Source organism: Scyliorhinus torazame, chromosome 11 (genome assembly GCF_047496885.1).
Source record: "Scyliorhinus torazame isolate Kashiwa2021f chromosome 11, sScyTor2.1, whole genome shotgun sequence".
Lineage (NCBI taxonomy): Eukaryota > Metazoa > Chordata > Chondrichthyes > Carcharhiniformes > Scyliorhinidae > Scyliorhinus > Scyliorhinus torazame.
In genome coordinates, this window is record NC_092717.1 from 252,045,972 (window position 1) to 252,059,246 (window position 13,275).

At 52.4% G+C, this 13,275-nt stretch overlaps 1 protein-coding gene across 4 annotated transcripts in view; it reads right to left on the reverse strand.

Moving 5' to 3' along the window:
* tmub1 (transmembrane and ubiquitin-like domain containing 1) overlaps positions 1 to 13,275 on the reverse strand; it is a 70,060-nt gene that overhangs the window by 12,503 nt on the left and 44,282 nt on the right. For 2 of the 4 annotated variants that reach the window (XM_072468567.1, XM_072468568.1), the window contains exon 2: positions 2,363 to 2,469. The exons of the other annotated variants lie outside the window; for them this stretch is intronic. The gene's annotated coding sequence lies outside the window, so the exon portion shown is untranslated. The remainder of the gene's footprint in view (positions 1 to 2,362; positions 2,470 to 13,275) is intronic. 4 annotated transcript variants of the gene reach the window in all.

Consider the following 13,275-nt stretch of genomic DNA (forward strand, 5'->3'; position numbering starts at 1 on the left):
AGACCAACAGTCTCCTATGCGGCACCTTGTCAAAGGCCTTCTGGAAATCTAAATAAATCACGTCCACTGGTTCTCCTTTGTCTAACTTGCTTGTTACCTCCTCAGAGAACTCTTAACAGATTTGTCAGACATGACCTCCCTTTGACGAAGCCACGCTGACCCAGTCCTATTTTACCATGCACTGCCAAGTACTCCGCAATCTCATCTTTAATAACAGACTCTAAAATCTTACCAATGACTGAAGTCAGGCTAACCGGCCTATAATTTCCCGTCTTCTGCCTCCCTCCCTTCTTAAACAGGGGTGATACATTAGCCACCTTCCAGTCCTCTGGGACCCTTCCTGCCTCCAGTGATTCCTGAAAGATCATCACTAATGCCTCCACAATTTCCTCAGCTTTCTCTTTGAGAACCCGGAGGTGTAGTCCATCCGGTCCAGGTGACTTATCCACCTTCTCCTTAAGAACCTTCTCCTTAGTAATGGTCACTGCACTCACCTCTGCCCCCTGGTTCTCCTGGAGCTCTGGCATCCCACTGGTATCTTCCACCGTGAAGACTGATGCAAAGTAACTATTCAGTTCCTCTGCCATTTCTTTGTTTCCTATTATTACTTCTCCAGCCACATTTTCCAGTGGTCCAATGTTTATTTTTGCCTCTCTCTTACCTTTTATGTATTAAAAAAATCTCTTCCTATCTTTCTTTATATTACTAGCTAGCTTGCACTCATACTTCATCTTCTCCCCCCTTATTGCTTTTTTAGTTGTCCTCTGCTTGCTTTTAAAGGCTTCCCAATCCTCTGGTTTCCCACTAATCCTCACCACTTTGTATGCTTTGTCCTCACTCGTACCTTGTACAGTTACAAAAACACCTCTTTTATGCTCCATCTTTGGACTGTGGGAGGAAACCGGAGCACCTGGAGGAAACCCATGCAGACACGGGGAGACCTTACAAACCCCACACAGACAGTGACCAAAGGCCAAAATTGAACCCGGGTCCCTGGCGCGGTGAGGCAGCACTGCTAACCCAGGTCCCTGGCGCTGTGAGGCAGCAGTGCTAACCCGGGTCCCTGGCGCTGTGAGGCAGCAGTGCTAACCCGGTCCCTGGCGCTATGAGGCAGCAGTGCTAACCCGGGTCCCTGGCACTGTGAGGCAGCAGTGCTAACCCACTGTGCCACCGTGCTGTCCCTCTGCACCTGACATTCTTCTTAATGTGTGGAGCCCAGTATTGGTCACAATTGGTCCTCAGCACCAGGGCCCCGCAAGGCTGCGTACTTAGCCCCCTACTATACTCCATATACACACACACATGACTGCGTGGAAACATTTGGCTCCAACTTTGTCTGCAAGTTTGGTGATGACAAGACCGTAGTGGCCAGATCTCGAACAACGAGTCCGAATACAGGAGGGAGATAGAGAACCTAGTCGAGTGGTGTAATGACAACAATCTCTCCTCAATGTCAGCAAAACTGAAGAGCTGGTCATTGACTTCAGGAAACAAAGTATCGTACACACCCCGTCTGCATCAACGGGGCGGAGGTGGAGATGGTTAACAGCTTCAAATTCCTAGGGGCGCACATCACCAACAATCTGTCCTGGTCCACCCACGTCGATGCTACCACCAAGAAAGCACAACAGCGCCTATACCTCCTCAGGAAACTAAGGAAATTCGGTATGTCCACATTGACTCATACCAATTATTACAGATGCAGCATAGGAAGCATCCTATTGGGCTGCATCACAGCCTGGTATGGCAACTGCTCGGCCCAGGACCGCAAGAAACTTCAGAGTCGTGAACACTGCCCAGTCCATCACACAAACCTGCCTCCCATCCATTGACTCGGTCTACACCTCCCGTTGCCTTGGGAAAGTGGGCAGCATAATCGAAGACCCCTCCCACCTAGACTATTCTCTCTTCCAAGCTCTTCCATCGGGCAGAAGATACAAAAGTCTGAGAACGCGCACGAACAGACTCAAAAGCAGCTTCTTCCCCACTGTGACCAGACTCCTGAATGACCCTCTTATGGACTGAACTGATCTCTCGACGCAACTTCTCTACTGAGTAGTACTACGCTCCGTATGCTTCACCCGATGCCTATGTATTTACATCATATATCTATCGTACATTTTTCATGTATGGTACGCTCAAACTGGACTGTACACAGAATACTTTTCACTGTACCATGGTACACCAGACAATAAATCTAAATCACTACAGTACAGAAAGAAAATTCCAGTTATTGATGAAAAGTGACTAGGATGATTGATAGGATGGAGAGTTGGATTGAGGAGTGAGTGTGTCAACTGGGCATGTTGGAGGAGGTCAAGCTGACTGGACATTGGCCATGGCCAGTGGTCTCACGTCTCACCTTGTCCAAAAAAAGGAAGAGCAGAGGTCAAGGCCACAGCTTGAAGTGGAGAATTCCAAACTAAACAGTATGTCAGTGAGTGAGTGGCGATCTTTGGAAAAGGATTCCTAGAAAGAGGGCAGAAGATTTAGTATTCATTCAAATGCCAATTCGATCGATTCTGTTCAGAAAAAAACATTTTGGATGCAGGATTAGAGCCAGTGACGAGCTGACAAAGGCGAGGCGGAGTGTGCTCAGGAGGACCAGGTGACGCTGGTCCCACTCTTTGGTCTTCCCTCCCCAGAGCTCATCCCAGCTGGATATTCCCTATATTCCTTTTCCTGGAATAACACGTTCCTGAGGGATTGTCCACATCTCCCTGTTGGATGAGTCCCACCTTTTAGCCGTAGTCAAATGGATTGGCCATGATAAATTGCCCTTAGTGTTGGGTGGGGTTGCTGGGTTATGGGGATAGGGTGGAGGTGTTGACCTTGGGTAGGGTGCTCTTTCCAGGAGCCGGTGCAGACTCGATGGGCCGAATGGCCTCCTTCTGCACTATGATAATCTATGATCATTCCCAAATCTCTCCCCCACTGGGCTTTCCCTCACCTGATGTCTGAGCTGGTTGTAGACACATTGGTAAGGATTGATCGCTGCAATTAATCAATATTTCCATTATTGTGAGGAATTGAACTAAAGAAAAGAGCATTAGACTGGGATGACCAGTTAGAATAGTGCATTATGGACATTGATTCGGGTTGTAGGGATGAACAAAGAGATGGGCAAAGCATGGCGAGAGGGGAAGGGGTGGCTATAGGGACTGGCTCTTTGCACAAAGGCTGCTGGGAGGCAGAGGCCCAGAGGAAGGAAAGGAATGTGTAATGAGCCTATCAGAATCCGTTAGATTATATGACCAGGTCAAGGAAAGGGCCTATCGGAATCTTGTATTCGTGTATGTGGAACTTGATACTGCATGAATGTAAACTAAAGACCCCATGTGTTGCCTCCCTTTGTCTCACTCGCTCTGGGAGTTTCAAGAGACATGGGTCTCCTGCCTCCGTCAGCTTGCAAGCTATTTGAAATAAACGAAAGGAATTTCTAAATCCAAACTCAGCCTTTTGATTGAGACCAGACGGGACAGAAAGAACTAATTTCATCAATTGTATGATGAGACTCTCAGGTGGCAGGTGAACAAGATCGGTCTCGGTCCTTCTCACCCAGTCAATTTGATGTCACCTATTCTATCTAGATCACAACACCCCCTCCACTCCCCAAACCAACATTACAGCCCACGTGTGGATGTCAGGTTACAAAGTCGGGCTCAACTGTGGTGCCATCAAGGTTGAATCGCACAGAACCCGACACTCCCAAGGTAAATGATCACTTTCATGATAGCGGAATTCATGTGTCACTTGTACACCCTAACCTCAGGAATATTTAAGGGGTATTCAGCATGGTTGAATCTAATGTCCTCTTAAGTGACTGGTCAAGACATATTTTTGCAACCAACTGCTTCAAACTTGGACAGACTGAGAGTCTAGCAGACTGCAATATTCTCAGACCACTCACCACTGCGTTCCTGGGATTGCAAGAGGGAGAGTGGGATTAGACTGGGTGGGATATTAAAGGGAGCATCGAGAGAGTGGAGAGCGGGGTTAGACTGGGTGGGATATTAAAGGGTGCGCGGAGTGAGGGGAGAGTGGGATTAGACTGGGTGGGATATTAAAGGGTGCGGGGAGTGTGGGGAGAGAGTAGGATTAGACTGGGTGGGATATTAAAGGGTGCGGGGAGTGAGGGGGAGAGTGGGATTAGACTGGGTGGGATATTAAAGGGTGTGGGGAGTGAGGGGGAGAACGGGATTAGACTGGGTGGGATATTAAAGGGTGCGGGGAGTGTGGGGAGAGAGTTGGATTAGACTGGGTGGGATATTAAAGGGTGCGGGGAGGGGGAGAGCGGGATTAGACTGGGTGGGATACTAAAGGGTGCGGGGAGTGTGGGGGAGAGTGGGATTAGACTGGGTGGGATATTAAAGGGTGAGGGGGAGAGTGGGATTAGACTGGATGGGATATTAAAGGGTGGGGGAGAGTGAGATTAGACTTGGTGGGATATTAAAGGGTGCGTGGAGTGAGGGATTAGACTGGGTGGGATGTTAAAGGGTGTGGGGAGTGAGGGGGAGAGTGGGATTAGACTGGGGAGATATTAACGGGCGCAGGGAGTGAGGGGGTGTGGGATTAGACTGGGTGGGATGTTAAAGAGAGTGGGGAGTGAGGGGGAGTGTGGGATTAGACTGGGAGGGATATTAAAAGGTGCAGGGAGTGAGGGGGAGTGTGGGATTAGACTGGGAGGGATATTAAAGGGTGCGGGGAGTGAGGGGGAGTGTGGGATTAGACTGGGAGGGATAATAAAGGGTGCGGGGAGTGAGGGGGAGTGTGGAATTAGATTGGGAGGGATATTAAAGGGTGCGGGGAGTGAGGGGAGAGTGGGATTAGACTGGGTGGGATATTAAAGAGTGCGGGGAATGAGGGGGAGAGTGGGATTAGACTGGGTGGGATATTAAAGGGTGTGGGGAGTGAGGGGGACAGTGGGATTAGACTGGATGGGATATTAAAGGATGTAGGGAGTGAGGGGGCAGTGGGATTAGAGTGGGTGGGATATTAAAGGGTTTGGGGACTGAGGGGAGAGTGGGATTGGACTGGGTGGGATATTAACGGGTGCGGGGAGTGAGGAGGAGAGTGGGATTAGACTGGTTGGAATATTAAAGGGTGTTGGGAGTGAGGGGAGAGTGGGATTAGATTGGTTGGATATTAAAGGGCGCGGGGAGTGAGGGTGTGTGTGGGATTAGACTGGGTGGGATATTAAAGGGTGCGGGGAGTGAGGGGGAGAGCGGGATTAGACTGGGTGGGATATTAAAGGGTGCGGGGAGTGAGGGAGAGAGTGGGATTAGACTGGGTGGGATATTAAAGGGTGCGGGGAGTGAGGGGGAGAGTGGGAGGAGACTGGGTGGGATATTAAAGGGTGTGGGGAGTGAGGGGGAGAGTGGGATTAGACTGGGTGGAATATTAAAGGATGTGGGGAATGAGGGGGCAGTGGGATTAGAGTGGGTGGGATATTAAAGGGTGCGGGGAGAGAGTAGGATTCGACTGGGTGGGATATTAAAGGGTGAGGGGAGTGAGGGGGAGAGCGGGATTAGACTGGGTGGGATATTAAATGGTGCGGGGAGTGTGGGGGAGAGTGGGATTCGACTGGGTGGGATATTAAAGGGGGAGAGTGGGATTAGACTGGATGGGATATTAAAGGGTGGGGGAGAGTGAGATTAGACTTGGTGGGATATTAAAGGGTGCGGGGAGTGAGGGATTAGACTGGGTGGGATGTTAAAGGGTGTGGGGAGTGAGGGGGAGAGTGGGATTAGACTGGGGGAGATATTAACGGGCGCAGGGAGTGAGGGGGTGTGGGATTAGACTGGGTGGGATATTAAAGGGTGCGGGGAGTGAGGGAGAGAGTGGGATTAGACTGGGTGGGATATTAAAGGGTGCGGGGAGTGAGGGGGAGAGTGGGAGTAGACTGGGTGGGATATTAAAGGGTGTGGTGAGTGAGGGAGAGAGTGGCATTAGACTGGGTGGGATATTAAAGGATGTGGGGAATGAGGGGGCAGTGGGATTAGAGTGGGTGGGCTATTAAAGGGTGCGGGGAGTGAGGAGGAGAGTGGGATTAGACTGGGTGGGATATTAAAGGGTGTGGGGAGTGAGGGGAGAGTGGGATTAGTTTGGTTGGATATTAAAGGGCGCGGGGAGTGAGGGGGAGTGTCCGATTAGACTGGGTGGGATATTAAAGGGGGAGGGGAGAATGGGATTAGTCTGGGTGGGATATTAAAGGGTGTGGGGAGTGAGGGGGACAGTGGGAGTCGATTGGTTGGATATTTCTTCTATGGGGAGTGAGGGGGAGAGCGGGATTAGACTGGGTGGGGTATTAAAGGATGTGGGGAATGAGGGGGCAGTGGGATTAGAGTGGGTGGGATATTAAAGGGTGCGGGGAGAGAGTAGGATTCGACTGGGTGGGAAATTAAAGGGTGAGGGGAGTGAGGGGGAGAGCGGGATTAGACTGGGTGGGATATTAAAGGGTGTGGGGAGTGAGGGGGAGAGTGGGATTAGACTGGGTGGGATATTAAAGGGTGTGGGGAGAGTGGGATTAGGCTGGGTGGGATATTAAAGGGTGTGGGGAATGAGGGGGCAGTGGAATTAGAGTGGGTGGGATATTAAAGGGTGCGGGGAGAGAGTAGGATTCGACTGGGTGGGATATTAAAGGGTGAGGGGAGAATGGGATTAGACTGGGTGGGATATTAAAGGGTGTGGGAGTGAGGGGGCAGTGGTATTCGACTGGGTGGGATATTAAAGGGTGTGGGGAGTGAGGGGGAGAGTGGGATGAGACTGGGTGGGATAATAAAGGGTGTGGGAGTGAGGGGGAGAGTGAGATTAGACTGGGTGGGATATTAAAGGGTGCGTGGAGTGAGGGGGAGAGTGGGATTAGACTGGGTGGGATATTAAAGGCTGTGAGGAGTGAGTGGAAGAGTGGTATTAGTCTGGGTGGGATATTAAAGGGTGCGGGGAGTGAGGGGAAGAGTGGGATTAGACTGGGTGGGATATTAAAGGGTGCGGGGAGTGAGGGGGCAGAGGGATTAGACTGGATGGGATATTAAAGTGTGTGGGGAGTGAGGGGGAGAGTGGGATTAGACAGGGTGGGATGCGGGGAGTGAGGGGGAGGGTGGGATTAGACTGGGTGGGATATTAAAGGCTGTGAGGAGTGAGTGGGAGAGTAGGATTAGACTGGGTGGGATATTAAAGGGTGTGGGGAGTGAGGGGGAGAGTGGGATTAGACTGGGTGGGATATTGAAGGGTGCGGGGAGTGAGGGGGAGAGTGGGATTAGACTGGGCGGGATATTAAAGGGTGTGGGGAGTGAGGGGGAGAGTGAGATTAGACTGGGTGGGATATTAAAGGGTGCGTGGAGTGAGGGGGAGAGTGGGATTAGACTGGGTGGGATATTAAAGAGTGCGGGGAGTGAGGGGGAGAGTGGGATTCGACTGGGTGGGATATTAAAGAGTGCGGGGAGTGAGGGGGCAGTGGGATTAGACTGGATGGGATATTAAAGTGTGTGGGGAGTGAGGGGGAGAGTGGGATTAGACAGGGTGGGATGCGGGGAGTGAGGGGGAGGGTGGGATTAGACTGGGTGGGATATTAAAGGGTGTGGGGAGTGAGGGGGAGAGTGGGATTAGACTGGGTGGGATATTGAAGGGTGCGGGGAGTGAGGGGGAGAGTGGGATTAGACTGGGCGGGATATTAAAGGGTGTGGGGAGTGAGGGGGAGAGTGAGATTAGACTGGGTGGGATATTAAAGGGTGCGGGGAGTAAGGGGGAGAGTGGTATTAGACTGGGTGGGATGCGGGGAGTGAGGGGGAGAGTGGGATTAGACTGGGTGGGATATTAAAGGCTGTGAGGAGTGAGTGGGAGAGTGGGATTAGTCTGGGTGGGATATTAAAGGGTGCGGGGAGAGAGGGGGAGAGTGGGATTCGACAGGGTGGGATATTAAAGTGTGTTGGGAGCGAGGGGGAGAGTGGGATTAGACTGGGTGGGATATTAAAGGGTGTGGGCAGTGAGGGGGTGAGTGGGATTAGACTGGGTGGGATATTAAAGGGTGCGGGGAGTGAGGGGGAGAGTGGGATTAGACTGGGTGGGATGCGGGGAGTGAGGGGGAGGGTGGGATTAGACTGGGTGGGATATTAAAGGCTGTGAGGAGTGAGTGGGAGAGTGGGATTAGATTGGGTGGGATATTAAAGGGTGTGGGGAGTGAGGGGGAGAGTGGGATTAGACTGGGCGGGATATTAAAGGGTGCGGGGAGTGAGGGGGAGAGTGGGATTAGATTGGGTGGGATATTAAAGGGTGTGGGGAGTGAGGGGAGAGTGGGATTAGACTGGGTGGCATATTAAAGGGTGCGGGGAGTGAGGGGGAGAGTGGGATTCGACTGGGTGGGATATTAAAGGGTGTTGGGAGTGAGGGTGAATGTGGGATTAGACTGGGTGGGATATTAAAGAGTGTGGGGAGTGAGGGGGAGAGTGGGATTAGACTGGGTGGGATATTAAAGGGTGTGGGGAATGAGGGGGTGAGTGGGATTAGACTGGGTGGGATATTAAAGGGCGCGGGGAGTGAGGGGGAGAATGGGATTAGACTGGGTGGGATATTAAAGGGTGTTGGGAGTGAGGGGGAGAGTGCGATTAGACTGGGTGGGATATTAAAGGGTGCGGGGAGTGAGGGGGAGAGTGGGATTAGACTGAGTGGGATATTAAAGGGTGCGGGGAGTGAGGGGGAGAGTGGGATTAGACTGAGTGGGATATTAAAGGGTGTTGGGAGTGAGGGGGAGAGTGAGATTAGACTGGGTGGGATATTAACGGGTGCGGGGAGTGAGGGGGTGAGTGGGATGAGACTGGGTGGGATAATAAAGGGTGTGGGAGTGAGGGGGAGAGTGGGATTAGATTGGGTGGGATATTAAAGGGTGTGGAGACTGAGGTGGAAAGTGGGATTAGACTGGGTGGGATATTAAAGGGTGCGGGGAGTGAGGGGGAGAGTGGGATTAGACTGAGTGGGATATTAAAGGGTGTTGGGAGTGAGGGGAGAGTGGGATTAGACTGGGTGGGATATTAAAGAGTGTGGGGAGTGAGGGGGAGAGGGGGATTAGACTGGGTGGGATATTAAAGGGTGTGGGGAGTGAGGGGGTGAATGGGATTAGACTGGGTGGGATATTAAAGAGTGTGGGGACTGAGGGGGGAGAGTGGGATTAGACTGGGTGGGATATTAAAGGGTGTGGGAGAGATGGGGCAGTGGGATTAGACTGGGTGGGATATTAAAGGGTGTGGGGAGTGAGTGGGAGAGTGGGATTAGACTGGGTGGGATATTAAAGGGTGAGGGGAGAATGGGATTAGACTGGGTGGGATATTAAAGGGTGTGTGAGTGAGGGCGCAGTGGGATTAGACTGGGTGGGATATTAAAGGGTGTGGGGAATGAGGGGGTGAGTGGGATTAGACTGGGTGGGATATTAAAGGGCGCGGGGAGTGAGGGGGAGAATGGGATTAGACTGGGTGGGATATTAAAGGGTGTTGGGAGTGAGGGGGAGAGTGCGATTAGACTGGGTGGGATATTAAAGGGTGCGGGGAGTGAGGGGGAGAGTGGGATTAGACTGAGTGGGATATTAAAGGGTGTGGGGAATGAGGGGGTGAGTGGGATTAGACTGGGTGGGATATTAAAGGGCGCGGGGAGTGAGGGGGAGAATGGGATTAGACTGGGTGGGATATTAAAGGGTGTTGGGAGTGAGGGGGAGAGTGCGATTAGACTGGGTGGGATATTAAAGGGTGCGGGGAGTGAGGGGGAGAGTGGGATTAGACTGAGTGGGATATTAAAGGGTGCGGGGAGTGAGGGGGAGAGTGGGATTAGACTGAGTGGGATATTAAAGGGTGTTGGGAGTGAGGGGGAGAGTGAGATTAGACTGGGTGGGATATTAACGGGTGCGGGGAGTGAGGGGGTGAGTGGGATGAGACTGGGTGGGATAATAAAGGGTGTGGGAGTGAGGGGGAGAGTGGGATTAGATTGGGTGGGATATTAAAGGGTGTGGAGACTGAGGTGGAAAGTGGGATTAGACTGGGTGGGATATTAAAGGGTGCGGGGAGTGAGGGGGAGAGTGGGATTAGACTGAGTGGGATATTAAAGGGTGTTGGGAGTGAGGGGAGAGTGGGATTAGACTGGGTGGGATATTAAAGAGTGTGGGGAGTGAGGGGGAGAGGGGGATTAGACTGGGTGGGATATTAAAGGGTGTGGGGAGTGAGGGGGTGAATGGGATTAGACTGGGTGGGATATTAAAGAGTGTGGGGACTGAGGGGGGAGAGTGGGATTAGACTGGGTGGGATATTAAAGGGTGTGGGAGAGATGGGGCAGTGGGATTAGACTGGGTGGGATATTAAAGGGTGTGGGGAGTGAGTGGGAGAGTGGGATTAGACTGGGTGGGATATTAAAGGGTGAGGGGAGAATGGGATTAGACTGGGTGGGATATTAAAGGTTTTGTGAGTGAGGGCGCAGTGGGATTAGACTGGGTGGGATATTAAAGGGTGTGGGGAGGGAGGGGGTGAATGGGATTAGACTGGGTGGGATATTAAAGAGTGTGGGGACTGAGGGGGGAGAGTGGGATTTGACTGGGTGGGATATTAAAGGGTGTGGGAGAGATGGGGCAGTGGGATTAGACTGGGTGGGATATTAAAGGGTGTGGGGAGTGAGTGGGAGAGTTGGATTAGACTGGGTGGGATATTAAAGGGTGTGGGGAGTGAGGGGGAGAGTGGGATTAGTCTGGTTGGGATAGTAAAGGGTGTGGGAGAGATGGGGCAGTGGGATTAGACTGGGTGGGATATTAAAGGGTGTGGGGAGTGAGTGGGAGAGTGGGATTAGACTGGGTGGGATATTAAAGGGTGTGGGGAGTGAGGGGGAGAGTGGGATTAGACTGGGTGGGATATTAAAGGGTGCGGGGAGTGAGGCGGCAGTGGGATTAGACTGGATGGGATATTAAAGGGTGTGGGGAGTGAGGAGGAGAGTGGGATTAGACTGAGTGGGATATTAAAGGGTGTGGGGAGTGAGGGGGGAGAGTGGGATTAGACAGGGTGGGATGCGGGGAGTGAGGGGGAGGGTGGTATTAGACTGGGTGGAATATTAAAGGCTGTGAGGAGTGAGCGGGAGAGTGGGATTAGACTGGGTGGGATATTAAAGGGTGTGGGGAGTGAGGGGGAGAGTGGGATTAGACTGGGTGGGATATTAAACGGTGCGGGGAGTGAGGGGGAGAGTGGGATTAGACTGGGCGGGATATTAAAGGCTGTGGGGAGTGAGGGGGAGAGTGAGATTAGACTGGGTGGGATATTAAAGGGTGCGGGGAGTGAGGGGGAGAGTGGGATTAGACTGGGTGGGATATTAAAGGCTGTGAGGAGTGAGTGGGAGAGTGGGAATAGTCTGGGTGGGATATTAAAGGGGGCGGGGAAGGGGAGAGTGGGATTAGACTGGGTGGGATATTAAAGGGTGTGGGGAGTGAGGGGGAGAGTGGGATTAGACAGGGTGGGATATTAAAGGGTGTGGGGAGTGAGGGGGTGAGTGGGATTAGACTGGATGGGATATTAAAGGGCGCGGGGAGTGAGGGGGAGAGTGGGATTAGACTGGGTGGGATATTAAAGGGTGTGGGAGTGAGGGGGCAGTGGGATTAGGCTCGGTGGGATATTAAAGGGTGTGGAGAGTGAGGGGGAGAGTGGGATGAGACTGGGGGGGATAATAAAGGGTGTGGGAGTGAGGGGGAGAGTGGGATTAGACTGGTTGGGACAGTAAAGGGTGTGGGAGAGATGGGGCAGTGGGATTAGACTGGGTGGGATATTAAAGGGTGCGGGGAGTGAGGGGGAGAGTGGGATTAGACAGGGTGGGATGCGGAGAGTGAGGGGGAGGGTGGGATTAGACTGGATGGGATATTAAAGGCTGTGCGGAGTGAGTGGGAGAGTGGGATTAGATTGGGTGGGATATTAAAGCGTGTGGGGAGTGAGGGGGAGAGTGGGATTAGACTGGGTGTGATATTAAAGGGAGCGGGGAGTGAGGGGGAGAGTGGGATTAGACTGGGCGGGATATTAAAGGGTGTGGGGAGTGAGGGGGAGAGTGAGATTAGACTGGGTGGGATATTAAAGGGTGCGGGGTGTGAGGGGGAGAGTGGGATTAGACTGGGTGGGATATTAAAGGCTGTGAGGAGTGAGTGGGAGAGTGGGATTAGTCTGGGTGGGATATTAAAGGGTGCGTGGAGTGAGGGGGAGAGTGGGATTCGACTGGGTGGGATATTAAAGGGTGTTGGGAGTGAGGGGGAAGGTGGGATTAGACTGGGTGGGATATTAAAGAGTGTGGGGAGTGAGGGGGAGAGTGGGATTAGACTGGGTGGGATATTAAAGGGTGTGGGGAGTGAGGGGGTGAGTGGGATTAGACTGGGTGGGATATTAAAGGGCGCGGGGAGTGAGGGGGAGAATGGGATTAGACTGGGTGTGATATTAAAGGATGTGGGGAGTGAGGGGAGAGTGGGATGAGACTGGGTGGGATTATAAAGGGTGTGTGAGTGAGGGGGAGAGTGGGATGAGATTGGGTGGGATATTAAAGGGTGTGGGAGTGAGGGGGCAGTGGGATTAGACTGGGTGGGATATTAAAGGATGTGGGGAGTGATCGGGAGAGTGGGATGAGACTGGGTGGGATAATAAAGGGTGTGGGAGTGAGGGGGAGAGTGGGATTAGATTGGGTGGGATATTAAAGGGTGCGGGGAGTGAGGGGGAGAGTGTGATTAGACTGGGTGGGATATTAAAGGGCGAGGGGAGAATGGAATTAGACTGGGTGGGATATTAAAAGGTGTGGGAGTGAGGGGGCAGTGGGATTAGACTGAGTGGGATATTAAAGGGTGTGGGGAGTGAGGGGGTGAGTGGGATTAGACTGGGTGGGATATTAAAGGGCGAGGGGAGTGAGGGGGAGAGTGGGATTAGACTGGGTGGGATATTAAAGGGTGTGGGGAGTGAGGGGGAGAGTGGGATGAGACTGGATGGGATATTAAAGGGTGTGGGGAGAATGGGATTAGACTGGGTGGGATATTAAAGGGTGTGGGAGTGAGGGGGCAGTGGGATTAGACTGGGTGGGATATTAAAGGGTGTGGGGAGTGAGGGGGAGAGTGGGATGAGACTGGATGGGATAATAAAGGGCGTGGGAGTGAGGGGGTGAGTGGGATTAGACTGGTTGGGATAGTAAAGGGTGTGGGAGAGATGTGGCAGTGGGATTAGACTGGGTGGAACATTAAAGGGTGTGGGGAGTGAGTGGGAGAGTGGGATTAGACTGGGTGGGATATTAAAA